The sequence below is a fragment of the Rhea americana genome, unplaced genomic scaffold, assembly GCF_003343005.1.
Source record: "Rhea americana isolate MKP2758 unplaced genomic scaffold, rheAme1 scaffold_72, whole genome shotgun sequence".
NCBI classification, from domain to species: domain Eukaryota; kingdom Metazoa; phylum Chordata; class Aves; order Rheiformes; family Rheidae; genus Rhea; species Rhea americana.
The window spans coordinates 342,568-361,358 of NW_028186890.1; the positions used below are offsets into that span (position 1 = coordinate 342,568).

Here is an 18,791-nt window from a genome sequence, read left to right on the forward strand (position 1 = left end):
AAAGCATTTGTTGTCATGAGGGTCTCCTAAGTTTCAAAGCTTCTGTGGTAAAACTTTGGTTTAAGTTGGATCTAGATGGGCAGGAAGGACTGGAAGCCTAATGAAACTTGCACTGTGTGGAAATTACCTAATTTCAAACTTCAGATGAGTTTTGTAATGCTTGCGAAGTTCTTATATAAGTTTGGGTTTCTTTCCTTTTTTTTTTTTTTCTTTCTTTTTGCAATTCTTTCAGCAGTTCCTGATTTGGAAACCTTCAGGCAAAGCTCAGGTTTGTTTATCTAGCTTGTGTTCCATTACTCCTTATTAAGTTCCATTATAATACAGTAGTGTTGCCAAAATTGCACCTCATTATTCTTAGCTGGGTATATGTTTGCATGTGTTTGAATATATTTGCCTCTAATACTACCATTATATTAACGTGGAGGAGCAATGAGGTATCSATGCAATGAGATACTCAGTATAGTAAGATTTCCCAGCCACCCCCACCCGTATCCTTACTCCACCTTYGCCGGTGGGCAGTGACAAATAAGATCCGTTTCTCTTATGGAAGTTAGTGCTTTAGCTTTCAGTCGGCAAACTGAGAAGTCTGCCTGCCATTCTTGCACAACAGTTACCCTACGGTTATTTGACCGGAACCCCTGGCTTACTTTGGGGCAGACTCAAAGAGCTTCCTGAAAATTTTTCTTTAAATGTGTTGAGCTTTTCTTTTGAAGAGTAAAATAGTGGATCTTAAGGGAATTTTTTGTAAACGTTTCTTCCTCTGTCTATTTTGGCACCCCTGCAACCTTCCCACAGGGAGAATTAGTTTGCCTCTGCCTCGCTTTCACTCTGTTCTGAATTTTTGTTCTGATAACTCCTGAAAATATTTCTTGCCTGTTGAGTCATTTGTTGGGTACAGATAGGAAACCTTGAAACCCTGGGGAGCAATTTCAGTTAACAGAACACAAACACTTTATCAACTTTCTATGCAAACAGCTGTTCCCGTTAGTGTGCAGGAGTAAGTGTTGTCTTGAATAGTGTCAGTGAAGATTTGCAAGGCAAAGTTTGATCTTTCATTTGGATAATTATTTTTAATAGTATAGTTGGATCAAATACTGCTTTTGGTAATGAAAGACCTTATTTGCCTGGGCAGGATTTTGTCCTGTTGAGTGATACAAGTTCACACTAACAAGCGATAGTGTGAACTTACAACAAGGCTGTTTTAATTTCATCTTGAAATTGCAACTGATAATTGAACAGAAAGGTTAGAGCTTCAGCTTGATAGTCTCTCTTCTCCCAGTGCAGGAACTCCCTGATTTGCTTACCTTTCCCCACCTCTCTTCAGGTCTCATCGAGCTCTTGTGTGTGTACATGTGCACCTGGCCACCCTCATCCCTGCCTTGCTCTTGCCAGTGTAACCAGCTTGTGCTCAGGCCCTGTCCTGTTCTACTGCTCTGCGTGTGTTGTGCTCTGACCCTGTCAGACTACCAGATAGGTTTTGAAAATAGCTTCTTTTTTTTTYCCCCCTTTAACTCGTATATCTTCGGCTAAGGAGAGAAGTGGTATCAAGAGTCACCACTGTTTAACTAAATGAGCTGCTTTAAAAAGATATATATGAACTGAAAARGAAGATCAAATTTTCTAACAACAACAAACCTTATTCCTGTTACAGCTGTCACATAAGTCTTAAAAATGTCCATCTTCAAATGGCTGGAGAGTCAGAATGCAATGCATAGCTGAAATTCCTACGTATGATCTCTAAGATGTTGCAGTCTAATGTAAAGACCTTTCTGATGAATAAGCCAAATGTATGATACAGGTATTATACCTCTTAGAAAATATACTTAGTTTGTTCGGCGCTGGGGGGGTTGTTTTTGTCTTGTCCCACCATTCTTCTAAATTAATGCTATTGGAATCAGGACCTGGCCCCATGTGGCCCCACACAAGCCCACAGGGCTGCAGCATGTGCCTTCATGATTTGCTAGTAYGTTTCAAAAGCTTGGAAAAAACAAAGCATCTCCCAAACCCCGCAGGGATAGGAGTTGCATGAAGACTCTCATTACTACGTTGGCTTGCGTTGCGTAATGTCCGTTAGTGAAAAACTTTTATATGCAATAAGGAAACATTTAACGTTTCCTTGTGTTGATCTTCACTTGAACTGACACTCAGAGATATTGCTTCTAATACTAGTCTCTGAAAAACTGTGTGTACTGTATGGGAAGAGAACTGTTGAATACCGTTCTGCTCTACTGCTGTGTACATGAAGAAGGCAAGAAAACCACTGTTTATTGGGAGACTCATGTCTGTCCTCTGTATACAGTACATTTTTTTGTTATTCCTGATAGAGTTCTATTTTGTCTAATCTGTAGGATCTATTTCTTCATAACCGATGTTTTTCTGCTTTGTTACATCAGCCAACTGGGGTTTTCTGTAGCATATTTGTGTGTTAGAGATGAATGGGGACTCTTAGAATAGCTCTGGCAATTCAAGAATCTTCCAACACAGCAAACTAATAGGAAAAATAAGTGATACACCACAGGCACTGGATACGTGCTGAAGAAGTAAATCTGCTGGCAATGATGGTGAGAACAGTTGGGTGGTATTACCTTAGTGAAAAGCTCCATGTGGATTGTGCAGAAAGTACTTGGAATTTCTACCAGGATCCAGGGCCCACAGACAGGTACTCTCAGATCAGTTTCTGGCTATTAGGCATTTAATGTTTGAGCTTGTTTGCCAAAGTCTTCCTTTATAGATAATTGCTATCCTACTCTTTCTGTTACCATCAAACGAATTATACATGCTATCAAGCAGTGTGTAGCTGTCTCTGTTTTCTGAGCTTTGGGAGTATGAACAGTTAGGTTGCCAGACTCTACTCCTGGGATTACAGGTTTGAGGCAGCGACTGAAAGAAGCTGGTGATTATGTTGCAGATTTCATGTAAACTTTAGGGAGTTTTAACAGTGGCATGGAAAAGAGCAGATCTTGGCTAGGGCTATGCCTTTTCCTGTTGCTCCTCATATATGGGGAATTGCCAAGTTTGGGAACTTCCAGCCCTCCTGCTTGTTACAACTTCACAGTAATGCTGAAAATGTGACTGCAATATTGCAGCCACCTGTTACAATAAGAAGTAGAGGTTGTTGTTGACTATAAAATAGGTGGTGAAAATGCACCTTTGGTACAAATGTGAGTGAAAATACTTTAAGGTTAGTCAGGTTTAGGGTCTGATGCATTGGGAGACTAGCAAGCTCAGTGCTTCGGAGAACTTCATGGTGATACTATAACATGTACCTGAGTTTACTGTGAGAGAAGTTACCTTGCATCCTACTTCTGTTTGTATGTTGATTATTGATCAGGTGAGGAATAAAGTGGCTCCCTTTGCTATTAATCTGGTAGGCTGTATAAAAGACAGATGATGTTCTTTTAGGTGATAACGATGGAGCAAGTTGAGATTCAAGCATCTCTCTGTTTAAGGGCAATTGTCTGTGAAGACCTGATACAAAATTAACTTATCACCTCTGAACAGATTTCTCTTTTTAAACCAATAAGTTTTACTAGAGTAGCTTTGGTGATTCGTCTGGTCCTATAGTTGCTGTGTCTGTCTGCTTATGCAGAAATGCAGTAATGTAGTAGGCATGTTGGAGTGAGACCTGTGGTGATGATGGCAGAGCTCTAAAATTCAGCATCTTCTCTGTTATGGGAGGTAATGATGATTTTTACAAATTGGTAGACCACCTTATATGCTGTCATTGTCTTACCTGCTGCAGCTTGAAGCAGATGATGTCCTACCTTCACTACAGGTACTGTGTTACTAGTACTTAAACTGGCTTATTCTGAGGTTGAACTTGAAAACAATTCCTATGTCAACAGGTGAGTTTTGAAGGGGAAGAGGGAGAAAGACCACCTACTTCAGCAGTTCTTGTTTTGTTTGGTTTTTTGTTTTAATATTTTTGAGTATTAAAGCAAAACTTCACTGGTCTGGCAAGATTTCATAACAGGATATGCCAAGATGCAGAATGAAGAGTTTCAAGTGAAACCAATTTTAATGATGAGATACTTCAGAGAGATCTTAAAATACATAACATTGGATGATATACTGCCCTTTACCTCAAATAGAAATAGACCATAGCTGAAGGGAATTTTATACTCTGTCATTAGTAAAAACAGTTTATTATCATAGATTTGCTGACTAACTGAAGAATTTGAGGGGTAAATTATGTATGTTTTAAAAAAAATAATAATAAGGTGAGAATTCAAATGTAGTTGGAAAAAAGCTGGGTAGAAAAAACTTAACCAGATGGGTGTCTCTTATAATGGAACTTCTAGCTTGTATGTGTATATGTATGTGATCAGTGGGAAGTTTGAGCTGTGTTTTACATGGGATTTCTTATGGACTAAGAGTGTGTATCCAGATACTTGCTTATTTGACATGTAGAAACTTGTTAGACTGTAGTAACTTGATCATGTTTTTGCGTCTTTCTCATGCAGTCTCTTGCGCTGGTAAAGGTGTGTCAGGTTAAAAGGCAGTTTAAGCCCACCTTGCATTAGGAAAGTCCTTTCCAGCAGGAAGGTGGTTTAATGTTAATTGATTTTGATGTGTGCTTGTGAGTGTTTTAGTTTGTGCTTGAAACTTGAGGTAGTGAGGAGATTCCTAAAGTGAGCTACTGATCTCTTTGTTCTTCTCTCTAGCTGCTTATACTGATACTCATATCTTGATTGCAAAGCTTGTAGGGATATTTAATTTAGCTGACATGCTTTTGTAAGGAGCATCTTTGAAACTTTGAGAGGAGTAGGAAATACTTGTTAGAAATGTGTTTAAGGACTAGGGAGTAATGTGGGTAGATGATCAAATGCACTCAAATAAATGCACTCAAAATGGAAACAATTTTCAAAAGAGCAGTCAGTGACACCATTCTCTTCTGTTTTTTAAGCCTTCTTCCTGCAGTGGCCTGAACAGTTACGAACTTGAGCACAGTTAAAACACCAAGTAAAGGTGCTTTTTGTGTAAAAGTAAACAGTTGCATAAATTGTAATGTGGAGTATGTTGTTGTGAACTGGAAGCTGAGGTAATGAATGGAAGATGCTGTTGCCATTAAACTGTCCTAAAATGCTGCCTATGCTGTGGGAATAAGCCTTTAATCCGCTTTTGTAGGGTCGTTTAGTACTAGGGATTAATGAACTTGTGGTAAATCTAGAGAGGTCCTGATACTGTGTAGTTTTAACCAGTAGGTTCCAGTTTTAGAATGGATATTGTACCTCTTGGGCACCCTGTGAGGCTTAATTTATTGAAGTTTGTGAAGTGCTTAGGTTGAAATGTGCTGTCGTATTATAAAATAGTATTTCTTTCAGTAGAGGCAAAACCATAATTTTTGCATTTTAGACAATTTTTTTTGTTGTTGTTTTTGGCCACTGTTTTTTTTCCTCCATTGAGGATCCTGGTTAGTTTTCTTTAAAGAAAATCTCATAGTACCACACCTCCAATACCTAGCCTCTGGTACTGTGATGTTACCTTCTGTCTGCTTAGTAGACGGATTCTCATTCCATCATTCCAGATAACTGCTTGTGGGAGGAGAGAGGGGGAAAAAAAAGGGGGAAGAGACTCCTGTTTTGGCATTCAATTGTTTTGGGAGTTCCGTTTATTGAAGATTTTGGATAGAAACCAATTAAATCAGCTGAGGTAAGTCAAATGAGGTGGCCACTGGTGTATTGTGAAACAGTTACGTTTGTTGGATGGAAAGTTCCATATTAGTTATTGTTGAATTAATTAATGTTTTCTTGAGTGCATTTGTCTCTGGTTTTGATTTAAAAACAAAACAAGAAAGAAACAGGTTACTGCAGCAAGTAGGTTGTGTCCCATTAAATATCAAGATGTGAATTCCGGCTGCTAAGTATCGTTTTCTCCTGTCTGTTCCAGTTCCTCCTTTCCTTGGAGTCTTCTTTCATACTTGATATATTTCACAGGAAGTTACCTCAATTATCAGCAATTAAGGTGACATTTATACCTCTAGGCAAAGTTCAGTTGCCAGCCAATCCATGTCAGTGRAAGACTCATACTCTGCTGGGCAAGKAGTTGYTTTGGGTCTTGGTGGTCTGGGTTGTACTGCTGGTTGTATAACTGATCAGCAGTGTGACTTCAGGCAAGTTCTCTTTCTTTCGTCGCCAGATTGACTTCCTTCTTACCAACTGAATTAGGTTTTTTGGACAACAGTGGTCAGTCTTCCACTGTTTCTTTTATGCATTTAGCACTATGGAATCCTAATTTTAGTCAGGAGCTTTATGCTACAAATAACTACATACATATATATTTCTAATGTTCAAAATAACTCTTCTCCCTGTGGAAATATTCCCTTTCTCTGGTAGAATTTAGGTGCAAGGTAGGTAAATATTTTTCTTGATACTGTATTTTTTTCTCAAGCCTTCCTATTTTACCTTTCTCTTCTACTTTTATTTATTTATTTTTGTTGCTGTTACAGTAAAGTCATTAAGACTTTTTCAAACAGGATTTTCAGACTTAGAAAGGTGTGAAATGGATGATATGGATCCACAAAATGACATAATGATAAAAATCTATAGATTTTACAAATTTTCTCCCTCCCTCCCCCCAGTAAGGCATGGCAGGAGTTGGCAATCTGTGCTACTGTTATTTGTCCAGAGGGCTTGGTGTTTGTGGGTAATCTGTTGTGCAGTAGCGTGTTGAACTTGCTAGGCTACCGGCCACTCCACAGAGAACGTGGGCATTGCCAGCCAACAGCCCCGGCAATTATCCTGTTATCTCAGTTGGCAGAAGTTTGTGTTCAGGGTTTGTGGTTGTGAGGCTGTATTCTGCTGGTCTTCTCCTGACACAAGAATGAGTTATGTCAAGAGCGATTAAATATTTCTGCTAGTCTTTCTATTTGATTAGTTAAAATTCTGCAGGTAAAATAGCCATTCTTTTTAAGACTGAGTCCCTTTCTTGTCAATTTTTTCTTCTTTTCTTCTCTTTCTCTGCCTGTATCCCTACTCTCTTGTTCTGAAGCTGCACACTAATGACTTATTCTTCAATTGCTTCTCTCCTTATCTAATTTGTCTCATCTCCCTACTTCTTGTACCTCAGTACCCCTTCCTCTTTTTCTTTGTGCCTCAAGACCTCACCTGAAATTGCACAATTACATAGCTTTTTGCACTGATTTGCTCCTCATGCTTACACTCCGCTTTAAAAAGAAATAAGCTGATGTGTGCGTATCATATATGCTGAGATTATATGTGTGAGGGTTATATGTTTCTGTAGGCCAAACTTGCAGCTATGAAACTTTCTCTTGCCTCTGTTGCCARTGCTCTGTACCAGTCTGCCTCCTTTCTTCTGCAGCTGCAGTCCAGTGTCCCAGTTTGTACCTCTGTTCTGTAATGAGACTGCTTCCCCTGTGTTTTGTGGCCCACTTCATCTCTCTTTTGATTTGAATCTTGCATTGCATACCCAATGGAATATGAGATCACTGGTGTAGGAGACTGACACACAGGGTGATCTTATGCTGCTGAACTTTCTGCTCTTTGYCTGTCTTTCCCCTTATCTATTGCTTAGATGTGAAGTGTTGARCTCAAGATTTGGGCTATATGGATCTTCTGTTCTAATAGAGATTGAAAGATGATCTTTGGTTAGAGCAGAGTGCAGGGGAGTTGGTCTCCCAAGGTTTTTGCACAAGTGAATTGTGCATCTTGAGCAAATTACTCAATTTCTCAATCATCACTCATTAAATATAGTTAATATTTCATTCCACACGGTGCAAAGCATACAAGTATAAATGGCTAAATATTTTGTGAATGTAGGCACTGTATTAGAGATACTGATATGAAATGTGCTAGAACAGTTCCTGATGCTAAATATGCAGAATAGCTCTCCTTTGCTAGGCATGACAAAGCACATCAGTTCTTCATGAACAGATATATTAATAGCCTCAGCACTTATAAACTCCAGTGGAAACACGTTACAGCAATGACAATKAACTTTAAAGGCAAAATACTCCTTTCACTTGCTAACAGGTCTTCTGTCAATGACATAAGTAGCTCATGTGGCTGGGGCCAAAGCAATGCAGTTTTGGGAACTGGGTGGAACTGCACGGCTCTAAAACTGATATATGGTCTAACTGGAACCTGAAATGCATTCRTTTTGTTTGGAGGAGAATGGCCATCTACCTGCAGAATTTGGGACTGTTCGTAATTTATCAGAATGCCCATCATGGGGCTGAAGAGGGATTAAAAACCTGCAGTGGCCTGAACAATGATAGAAAACATGCCTTATCAGGGAGTTGATTGACATCATATTAAATAGAGATTATAACTTAACTTGTTCATGTTACAGGACTCACTAGAGATGCTGAAATCAAGACCCACTCAGAGTGACAGAATGCAAACTGCACTTGGGGAATCTTGGAGTCTGGAAGAACTCTACATGCTGCTTAATCATTTTTAACAGACAAAATCATTCAGCTAATCCGATATAGTTCAAAATCCGCTAACAAAAGCAACAGAGGGTGTTTATGTTGATTGTCTCTTCAAACTCAAAATAGACTTATTTCTTTTAAGACAAGCTTGTGAAAGGTAGAAAGTGGAGAGAGGAAAAAAATTTGATGAGACTGATGTTAATCACATCACTGAATGAAGTGCTGAATGAATTTCAAATGCATGATTGTGAGTGAAATGTAGCTTGTGTAGAATAAAGGATAGATTAAAAAAAAGTGCAAACCTTTAAATGAAATAGATCAGTCATGCTATCATGAAGTTTTGCATGATAAACTTGCCCTTCATTAACTCAAGTCCTGTTAGAATTCCAGTTTACATTCTCGAAGAAATTTTTGCTTGCTGGTCATTTCTTAAAAGGTGAGTTCTACGTCCACTTATGTTAGCCATTTTCAATCTTGGGGATGTACTGGCTTTAGATACCAGAAAGCATGAATTTAAGTTTGAAAAATTAAATGATATTTCTGCCTATGAGCTCTAAAACAAAGTACAAATAATTTTCCTTCTACAGTTAGTTTATCAAAGGCTTTGCTCCAAATCTGCAAACAGTATATGAGTTTCAGGAATCAATGACTTTCTTTCTCTGAAAAGGGAATAACCAAGTGTATTTAACAGATCAGGATTGTGCTTTTGACCAAAGGTCAAGATGATTCAATCAGAGCGTTGAAAGAGTCCTTAGAAGATAGATAGGACATTGCTAGTAGGGTTCCTCATATAGTTAGTAGACAATAAAAGTTGGCAGTGCTAACTATACATTAAAAGTATTCCATGAGGGATGTTGTTTCCTAAATTGCAAGTTTGAAGTAGAATGATACCAGCTCTTTCTTCCCTATAAAGGCTGCTGACAGCATCACTCTTTAGCTTTTTAAAAATATTTCTTCATTGCAACTTTTCTCTTCCAAAATTAGTCCAAGATTGTTACAGTAGTCTTTTAATACTTGAATTACATGTTCATTAAGGATTGGCACACAATAGTCATTTCTCCTCTTCCTTTTGATTTCAATAAAATATAATGATGAAGTATTTTATAGCATAATTTCTTCTCTGATGCACTGTAGGTTTAAATGATATTTTTGTTTGGATAGATAAGGTGTTGGTAGATATTTCAAGGAGACCCCTTGATTTGGAGTTCCTGGATGTGTGCTGTTTTGAGGTAACATATAAACAATTCCTCTCAGTTACCTCAGTAGAGACCACCCATAATTAGTATGTAGTTGATGACAATGATTTGCATACCTGTAGCTTATCATCAGTCTCACTATTTTTATGTAAAATAGAAAGCTTTTACTATTTTCATGCAAAACTATGCTCATTAATTATAGTGGAAATGCCTGCTGTCTCTTCTTGAAACAGCCTTGATAACTTTCAAGCTTTCAAATTGAGAGAGCTCTACTTATTAATGACTTCTACATGAGCTAGACTTTAGTATCTAATCAGATTGAGTATCCTGAAAATTTCTAATGGGATCTTTGAAATTCTGCCAAGGCACTACAGAGGTTTTCTGATGAATTGTTTTAATGGAGCTGTGGCTTGCTATTTGGTTAAGCCTTCAGGATAGCCTCAGGCTGCTTACTTTCCAATTTCCTTGTGTTATCTGTAGATAAGTGTCCACCTTATAGGAGCTTAATATCCAATTAGCTGAGTCAAATGAAATCTGAAGATATAAAAAGCATTTCTGATCACTGAAGGATATTCTGGTCCTAAGTGAGGTCATATCTGGAGATGCTTGCATGTCGGCCTGTAAGTGTGATTTAGCTAATTCTTTCTTGCAGTGTTGGTACTTCATTCTTTAGTTCGTCAGCATTCACAATGTTAGGCAGCCTGCCTCTGTCAAAAGACTTTTCCATGTTGGAAGCATTTAATGTGACTTCCTTTGGGCCTGTATATGACATCATTGAATATGGGCTGAGTTCATTGGAATTTGCTGAAGCATAAGAAGAGAAAATGTAAATGGAGTGAGCTACATGGTTTACAGTCACTTTTTATCCTTCAGATTAGATCTTGAAATAAAGGTTTTCGTGATTAATCTTCAACTTCTAGATTCCTGAAGCTTTTATTTGYTGATTTTAAAGATAATGAAGTCTAAAGGGAAGTCAAATCTGAGCTTTGAATTGGTAAATAACTTTTTGAGTTGGCTCTCTTGCCAGTGTGCTGAGTAGCTTTGGGTAAATAGCCTTTGCTGCTTCTCCTGGCTGTATGTCAGTTAGCTTTCAAGAGGGATGGCAAAACTTGCAGATAGCTATCCACTCCAGCTTGTCTTGCTGTTTTTGCTTGTTAAGCCCATATCCATCAGTGCCATATGGTCTATGATGTTAGAAGTTTAAGTCATAAAAGTTTAAAATATTTGGCGATTGCCTCTGTCTTAGGAGGGAAACATGTCTAATATGAAATGCCTCTAAGATAAATGACCTTTAGGAAGTAGGATACCTTCCATCTTTGCAGACCTTGCCCTCTAAGGAGAGTTGGGCATTTGAAAATTTGAGCCTTCCAAACTACTTAAAAAAAAAAAAAAAAAAAAAAAGTTTGATGTGCCAGTAATAAAACTAACTCGACATAGACTTAGTAAATACTCTAGTGTCATTTCCTTCTGTTTTTTGAAGGAGTGTGTTGCCCTTCTGTTTTGGAAAATACACATTTTGTAGTAGATGTTTTAGTTAGAGAACACTTTGAATGAGAGATTGCTCAGTCATCAAAATGAAACTCTGGGTGTAAGTAGGTACATCAAGAGCTAGTCATTGCATGTTTCCAGAACAAAATCATTTTGGAGAAATTCAAATGTAAAGTTTGTAATTTGTTTTTAAGCAAGTTTCTTAAGTCCTCCCAAAGAATTCCATCCTTTTTCATTAACAGAACAAATAAATGCATTTGTGTGCTTTTGCAAGACGAAAACAAGATGACACTGTCCCAGAGGTTCTTATCAAGCTGCAGTTCGTGTAAATAAAGGCCTTTAAAACAGGATTATTAATTTTCCTCTCTAAAATGACTTGGATTTATTAGATTCAGTGGACCACTTGTCCCTGTAGAGTTATTGTGTGAACTGGGTCTATGTGATAGTTAATTAGACTGAGGAACATTCAAGGCCAAGGTCTTCCATTACAGGGTGGACCCACCTGTATTTAATCAGAATCCCTGGACTGGGTGTTAGCTACATATCTGATCAAAGAGTTTGGATGTGACTTAGCCTGTTTACTACTGAGGAAGAGACTATTCAGATGCAACTGTGGGCTTTTGATACTGACACTTTGCTTTTTCCATGGTGCTTCCTTTTTTTAAAAAAAAATATTATTGTTGGAAAACTACTGACCACTGTACCTTCAGGTACCCATCCCCTTAGCATCAGAGCAGCATRCAACCATAAATTATGTATGCTTGTAGCATTCCTGTGGAATAGGAGAGTGTTAGTAATCCTTAACAGATAAGGAAAACCGAGAGCAAGGAAAGCAGAGCAATATGATCATGCAAGACGTGGTAGGGCTGAACGCTGCCTCTGGTGCTCTTAAATTCCATCCAGAAAGCTGCCATTACCTGAAAGGGATCCTATCCACAAGGCTAGGATATATTGCAAGTACCAGCATTAATCTTCCTCCTTTTGCAGYTTACATCGCTAGCATTCCTGTCAGGGGTGAGTGGATTAGAAGTTGGCACACAAGCATTAAACCATTGCGTTGTTTAAYTTGGGTCAGATGAGTTATGGCCATCAGTTTGAAATGCTGGATCCATGTCTGCCTAAACTCTTGAAATTGCCTTTAGTGTGTGGGAGGGTGAAAGTTCCAGAAGTGTGAGAGACTTAAGCAAGTACGTGTGGACAGTGTGTAAGACTGTCAATCCAGTCAGCTTGATAAGGAATTGTGTTATCTAATCCAGCCCTTCCCAATGTGAAGTGAATGTTCATGGCCTTCTGTATCTGTTTAGTTTTTGATACTGCGGAGAAATAACTACATGAGTGGAAAGTTTGTGTGTGAGGGATGGTAGGAAAGACCAAGTTTCTCCTTTTTTTTCCAGACTTCTTTTATATATTAGTGATAGAAAATGTATCTGTGTGGTATGAATTACTGATGGTCCTGAGTGGCTTATAAGAATGTTTTAAATYCATGAGTGAATTCCTGGACTTTTTGTTGAGTTTGTAATTGAATGCATTAGAAAAAAAAACAATCGACTAAGTTGGAGGCAGGACTTAATGCATCTTGAAATGGTGGGACTTGAAGATCATCTTTGATTTCTCTGGGACAAACCCTGCCACCACTGGTATGTAGGAGATCGTTCTGAGCCTTTTTACCACGCCACCCTTGGCTTCCTCTTTTCGCTGCTCTTTCCATTGAACACAGTCTTTAGCACACTTGCTAAAAAGGTAGGGAGATGCAATGATTACTGAAACTGTTCAGTGTGGTATATGAAGCACTCACAGTACCCCTCTGAAGTAAGGATATCTTACAAATGGGTAGACTGGGACAAAAATCAGGGTAATGTATGATCATATACAAATAGAGCTAAGATAACATCCTAGAAATAACTGTGATCCTTGGCAGTACATTAGGCAAATTGCTTTTTGTCTGCCTCACTTTGTGCCTTATGTAGAATGGTGTTACCACTTGGCCCACTTCAGTTTCATCAGCTTCATAAATGCTAGTAAGTGCTCAGCTCCCCATAGTGAGTGGTATCAATAATTCATTATCACTTAATTGCTGGAGCTAGTTTATGATTGATTTGATAAGCAGGACACCAGCAAATTGTATGTTTCCCCTGTCGGTTTCAATTTGCTGCTTTGGCAAATGCTTAGATGTGGGAGTTGTTCAGATGCCTTTTTGCTCTTCTGTGGATGCTCTGCCCTAGGGCCACAAAAAAAGGAGGATCTTGCAAAAAGATTAGGATAAATGGCATCAAATGGAGTGGTGGAACACTTTTTACAGCAATAGCTTGTTACTGAAAGACCGAACTGCAGGAACACTGGAGTTGAAGGGCTCGGACTTGTGTGTGTGACACACACCTTTGCTGTGTGCCACTTTCCTGTTTCTCTTAGTTGCTCAGATAAAGAGGCTTCTAGTGGACTGTTGTCTTTTCTTCCTGCTGGTGCTCAAAGTGTTAAAGATCTATGGCTTTTGTCTGATGCTATTATATATAGGCCTGACTAACAAGGCAAAGTTACCACTTTTATACTTTGAATCCTGTGGGCTATTTTTGATGCTTTTCCTGATAGGGGGAACGCATTATTTCAGAGTGAATATCAGTTAAAGATATATTTTGTATATTTTGCTCTATGTGAGAAATATACTTTAAATTATACCATCAAATACTGAAATTTGGAATTATGTAAGTTCTCCTTCCGGTGTTTCCCAATTGGAAAAGGGGAAATGCCTCCAGTCTTTGAGAGTGGAGAATGCAAGTTTCTTTTCTGGCAGCAGTTCAGACACTGGAGAGGGGAACTTAAAATAGATGTCTAGGAAAATATGTGGTGGTTGTTTTTATTAGCACAGGGTAGTCTCTTTTCTGTGTAGGATACTAAATAAAATAAAACTGAAGAAGCAGCACTATAGCAATCTTATATGCATATCAGTCTTGTAGCAATAAGACATGGGAAAGAGCTATTGGTTTATCTATATAGTTTATCCCATAGGGCTACTGAAAGATTGTGTTATCCAATGCCTCATCTAGTCAAAATGTAAGTAAGTGCAGCGTGGTTTTTTTCCCTGCAAACAGATACAGTTTCAAAATGGATTCAGTTTTTATCTTTCTTAATTTAAGAGTTATTGTTACTACTTCTATATGTTTTTGAGACTGTTTACCCTGATTCTTTCTCTTTAAATGAACTTACATGGCTTTATTTCAGTGGATGAACTCCCTATTTAAACTGAAGTGCATACAAAAATGAACTTACTACTGAKTCTCAAGCCTTTTTGTGTTTAGTTTGTTAAACTTGAAACTAAATTCCAAATTTAGGAAAAAGATGGTCTTGCAGCATGATAGTCAAAAAGTAAATGTAAGCATGATGTTCTTTCACTGATCTTGTCTCCACCTGTTTCTTCCTCTCTATTCTTATATGAACTTGAAGCAAATTTTTAAACATGAGGAGGAATTCATGCCCTAAGAAGGGGAGATGTAATAGAGATTTGGTCCCTGGGAATTTGTCACTGTCTTTTGTAGACAGATGTTTTAGTCTGATCTGTATTTCAGATGCTTGCTCCTTGAATCTGAAATGTTTTGCTCAGTGTCTTTGATTTAGTGCATGTTTAGAATTTCCCACGGTGTGACTGTTGCTTCCAGGTTGTGCTGCTCTGGGACAGCCAAAAGTACCAGGACCTGCAGTCACCTCTTGCTTCAAGGTGAGCTCTACTTGCTGGAAGCCGTGTTAGTCTTGGGAGTCTGCGTTCCTGAGCTCAGAACTTGGAAGCCCTCTRATGGGTGTCGAGGATCTATAGCAGCTTTCACTTTGCAAAGACTGGGGTATGCRACCGGTTCTACCCTTGGCTGTTCCTTTAGGATTTGCCACAGTGCTCAGAAATTTCCGTGTTTGCAGCTCAGCTTCTGCCTCTACAGTAAATACRGGCATTCAGGAAAAAAAAAATGAACTGAGGTTCCCAGCGCTTCTAGGCTGTGCTTTAGCACATGGACAAATGTGGCATGTCCATGGAGGAGACCCCTGGATACACTGCTTATCCTTCCTGTCTGTGTCTGTGCAAGGTCYGCTCTGTGAACAGAGGGTCTGCCGTAGCCCTTGAAAGCCCCAGCAGCTGCTGATGGGACTGGAAAAGACTGCTGGTTTCAGTGAGCAGCTTTGCAGGATTCCCTAAAGACTACTTCATTTCTTCAAGCTACTTTTTTTTTTTTTCATCAAGTTACTTTTTCCTTGTTTTAATTTCTAGTTAGCAAATTTCCATTAAAATTTCCATTAAAAATGTTTCTATATATATATATATAAAAGAAATTTCATGACATCTGGAACAAAATAATAATTTTAGTCAGCTCTCATTTGTTGTCTTCACACAGTATTGCTCTTACCTCTCTTCAGAGTAAGAAAGAAGATAATTAGACACAAACGATGCTTTTACTTTGAATGAAATTCCATTAAGTTGTCATTAAAACTAGGAGTTTTTACTTGAATTTGTTGTGGCTGAGATATCTTGGAATAATGTGCCTGTGCGGTGTGTTCATATATGTGTGTGTGTGTATATGTATCTTAAGATTCATAGAAAAAATTATTGTGTATTTTTCTAGGCAGTGAATTGAGAAGAAAAAAACAGTAATTTTAAGGCTGGAGTATAATATTTTTCATAAACAAAATGCTTCATCTGTGCTCCCTTTCACCAGTGTGATTCTAATAGCTTCAGATGAGTAACACCAATGTAAAACTGGCTCAACAGAAGGAGGAGTTGAGAATTGGACTGGGGTATGGTGCAGGAGTAACTGGATTTCTGTTTTCTCTGGCACACTGTTTTGTGCTCTGATTTGGGGATGGGTGAGGGGAAGGAAGTCTATTCTGTCTATATTTTTAGAGAGTTTTACCTTGATTTTCATCTTGCCATGTAAGATTGTTAACATTAAGTAAGTGTTTGATCACAAAACATCTTTGTTAGCATGTGCTTCTTGCTGACAAGATGTGTCTTAAAAAAAAAAAACACAAAAGGTGTCTTGTGATACAGGAAAAGTTGTGGTGTCTGTGGCTGGCTCTGGCAGTCATCAAGACGTGACAATCTGCTGTGTCTGGCCCTGATGAGAAATATTGTTCTAGGTACACAAGCCTGTTATGTAGGGTGTTCTGGACCTTTCTGAAGTGTATTGGTTACAGAGTAGTCTGAAATGCACCGAGATTTTTAATGAATATTCCGATAATGACAAAAATGAAGCTATGGTTACCTTGTTAAGTAGCCAGCCCTGCTAGGAATAGTCTTCCTGCCTTTGGAGTGAAACTTAATTGTTGAAGGATACTCAGTGTCATTAGCTGTAGATTTTTTTGAAGAAGTAAGAAACTAATTTTCCACAGACAACTCCTTTCTTGGAGTTAGAAGTATCCCTTTGTATCTTCTTTACAGCCACCAGCTGACTGAGGAAGCTTGCTCTGTCTCTGTGGCTTGTTTCTTACCTGTTGCCTCCCTCCTTCCCCCACAAAAAGTCTAAACGGTGGGGTAAATCTTGCTCCTTGTCCTCTCTGGAGTCAGTGCTTTGGATTTTATAGAAAAGATGCTGATCATTCGAGTAATCCTAGTGATGCTGCAAATGGAAAGGAAGCAATCACTGTTATCAGTTTAAGGACAGCTATGCTTGGGATAATGTCATTTCACAGATGTGTTCAGGTGTCCTTCCTTCTTTGGGTTCACGTATGGAATTAACTTGCCTTGTTTGGTGATCATAACACTTAGGCTTAGTTAAGTTTGTGCATGCAGTAATCGGCTGTAATTCAGTCAACATTTAGTTTTTCCTTTAGATTAATTACTTYGGAAATCTGCTGGAGAAATACAAAGAGCTGGTAGATATTTAAATGCTACTGGCTGAGAAGGATCATCTGCTTCATATATAAACATGCGTGGTATAGGATGCTTTCGTAGCCTATGATTTGTTTCCCAAGAACTAAGCTGTATTTAGGGTGCTTGTGTTGGGCAAATTTTATCCATTTTGTTGTATTCACTGTTATCTTAGTTTGCGCTTTACACTTGCAGCTAGTCCACAGTATATGTATGAATCAATATACATGTTAAAAAGTAAAAAAATTTATAAGTGGTAAGTTTTGATGAGAAGTAGCCTTATACATGATTTGCAGCAAAGTGTATAAATCTTTCCTCTTTGTGTTATAGACTATATTGTGTTTGTATATATAGAAATTAATTGCATAGAAAGGTAGAAAGGCAGGAGAAATGTGTAATAATCACATTGTGCATTTTTGAGTGTTGTAAACTTAAGTTACATGAATTGTATTTATTAACTGAGCTTCATGCATTTGTSTTTTTCCTTTTTTAAAAAGAACTGACCCTTCCGTGAAACAGAAGCCCTATTGTTTACACAGAAGCAAAGACAGTGCCTTCAATATAAAGGACAACTATATAGTTCATTTCTTCTACAAACACTCCAGTTACATGGCCATTATACCTAAATTATTAATGAAGTGTTGCTGAAAGAAGATGCTTTTGACCATYGGCTCTCCTTTTTCCTCTGCGCATTTGTCGCCAGGGTTGTTAAGAGTCACTTTCCATAAAGCACTGTGATGCAGACAGGCTTTCTTTCCGACTTGAAGCGGRGATTGTGGCTGAGTTGTCAGTGTTCTTTTGCAAAGCTCAGCTTTTCTAGTTCTTGAACATGAGATGCTCACTCTTAGGAGAAGAGAATCAATAAATTACAAGCATCGTCTTCCGTATTGGCAGATGAAGGCCTGTCTGGAATTAATCAGTGTGGGATGTACTTGCGGAGGTCCCTCTGAAAAAAGTCTAACATATTATGTAATACAAGATTGCAGGTTACCCAAGGATCACTTGTCTCTCTCCTGACAATGCTTATCTTGTGTCCTAGACTATACTGCATATTGGTTTTTTTTTTAATGTAACAATTAGTATAGCCATCCTGTTAAATGGCTGCAACAGAGCGTGACTAAGCATTAGTGTTTATGAAGAGGAAAGGATCCCTTTTTGGAAACGTGTTGAAGGACAGTGCAATGTTTTGCTCATCATGAAAGTGYGAAAAGGAGGTTAAAAAGATCCCTTATTCGTAGACTGCATCATCTAAGTGCAGGATTCCTCTTGTAAGCCATCTATTTCTGCCTTTGTAAGAGTGATTTCTGTGCTAAAGCACTGATCTCCATATACTTCTGTAACGCAAGTTTTGAAGAATAATTGAAAAGAAGACTCAGAAGATCGTTTATAATTGTGTAAAGTGAAAGCCCCCTCCCACTTTTGTAGGAAGAGACTCATCAATGCTTAAGTCTCTACTCTCTTTATTTCCCTCTCTATTTGCCTTATTTCTGGTCTTAAATATGTAATCTCTTTCTAAAATGTTTAACTAGTTTTCAAAAATTACAGTAAGGTCTATTACTTCAAAGAGCTTCTCATCCTATTGGGACCTATTTCACTAATCATAATGTAGCAGATTTAGAGAAAATAAAATCTGAGTATGAAATGTCTCATTTTACCAGACTTTCTGCCTTGAAAATCAAAAACTTGTCAAATGTGAACAGCAGCTGACATGAGCTAAAAGTGTGCTGAGACGTCATTCTTACTTGAAAGAATTGGAGTTTCCTTAATAGCAGAGATGCCCAAGTGCAATGGCCTGTAGAAATGCAATGGCTTGAGACTGCTTTTCCTRGTTGGTGCTGTTGCCAGTGTGTGAAGTGGGGTAGAAGAAGCT

General features: G+C 38.3%; 1 protein-coding gene across 1 annotated transcript in view; it reads left to right on the forward strand.

Annotated features, from left to right (window-relative positions):
* Positions 1–251: 251 nt before the first annotated feature.
* Positions 252–18,791, forward strand: part of LDLRAD3 (low density lipoprotein receptor class A domain containing 3) — a 114,252-nt gene continuing 95,712 nt past the window's right edge. The window contains exon 1 of the mRNA XM_085321871.1: positions 252–268. The gene's annotated coding sequence lies outside the window, so the exon portion shown is untranslated. The remainder of the gene's footprint in view (positions 269–18,791) is intronic.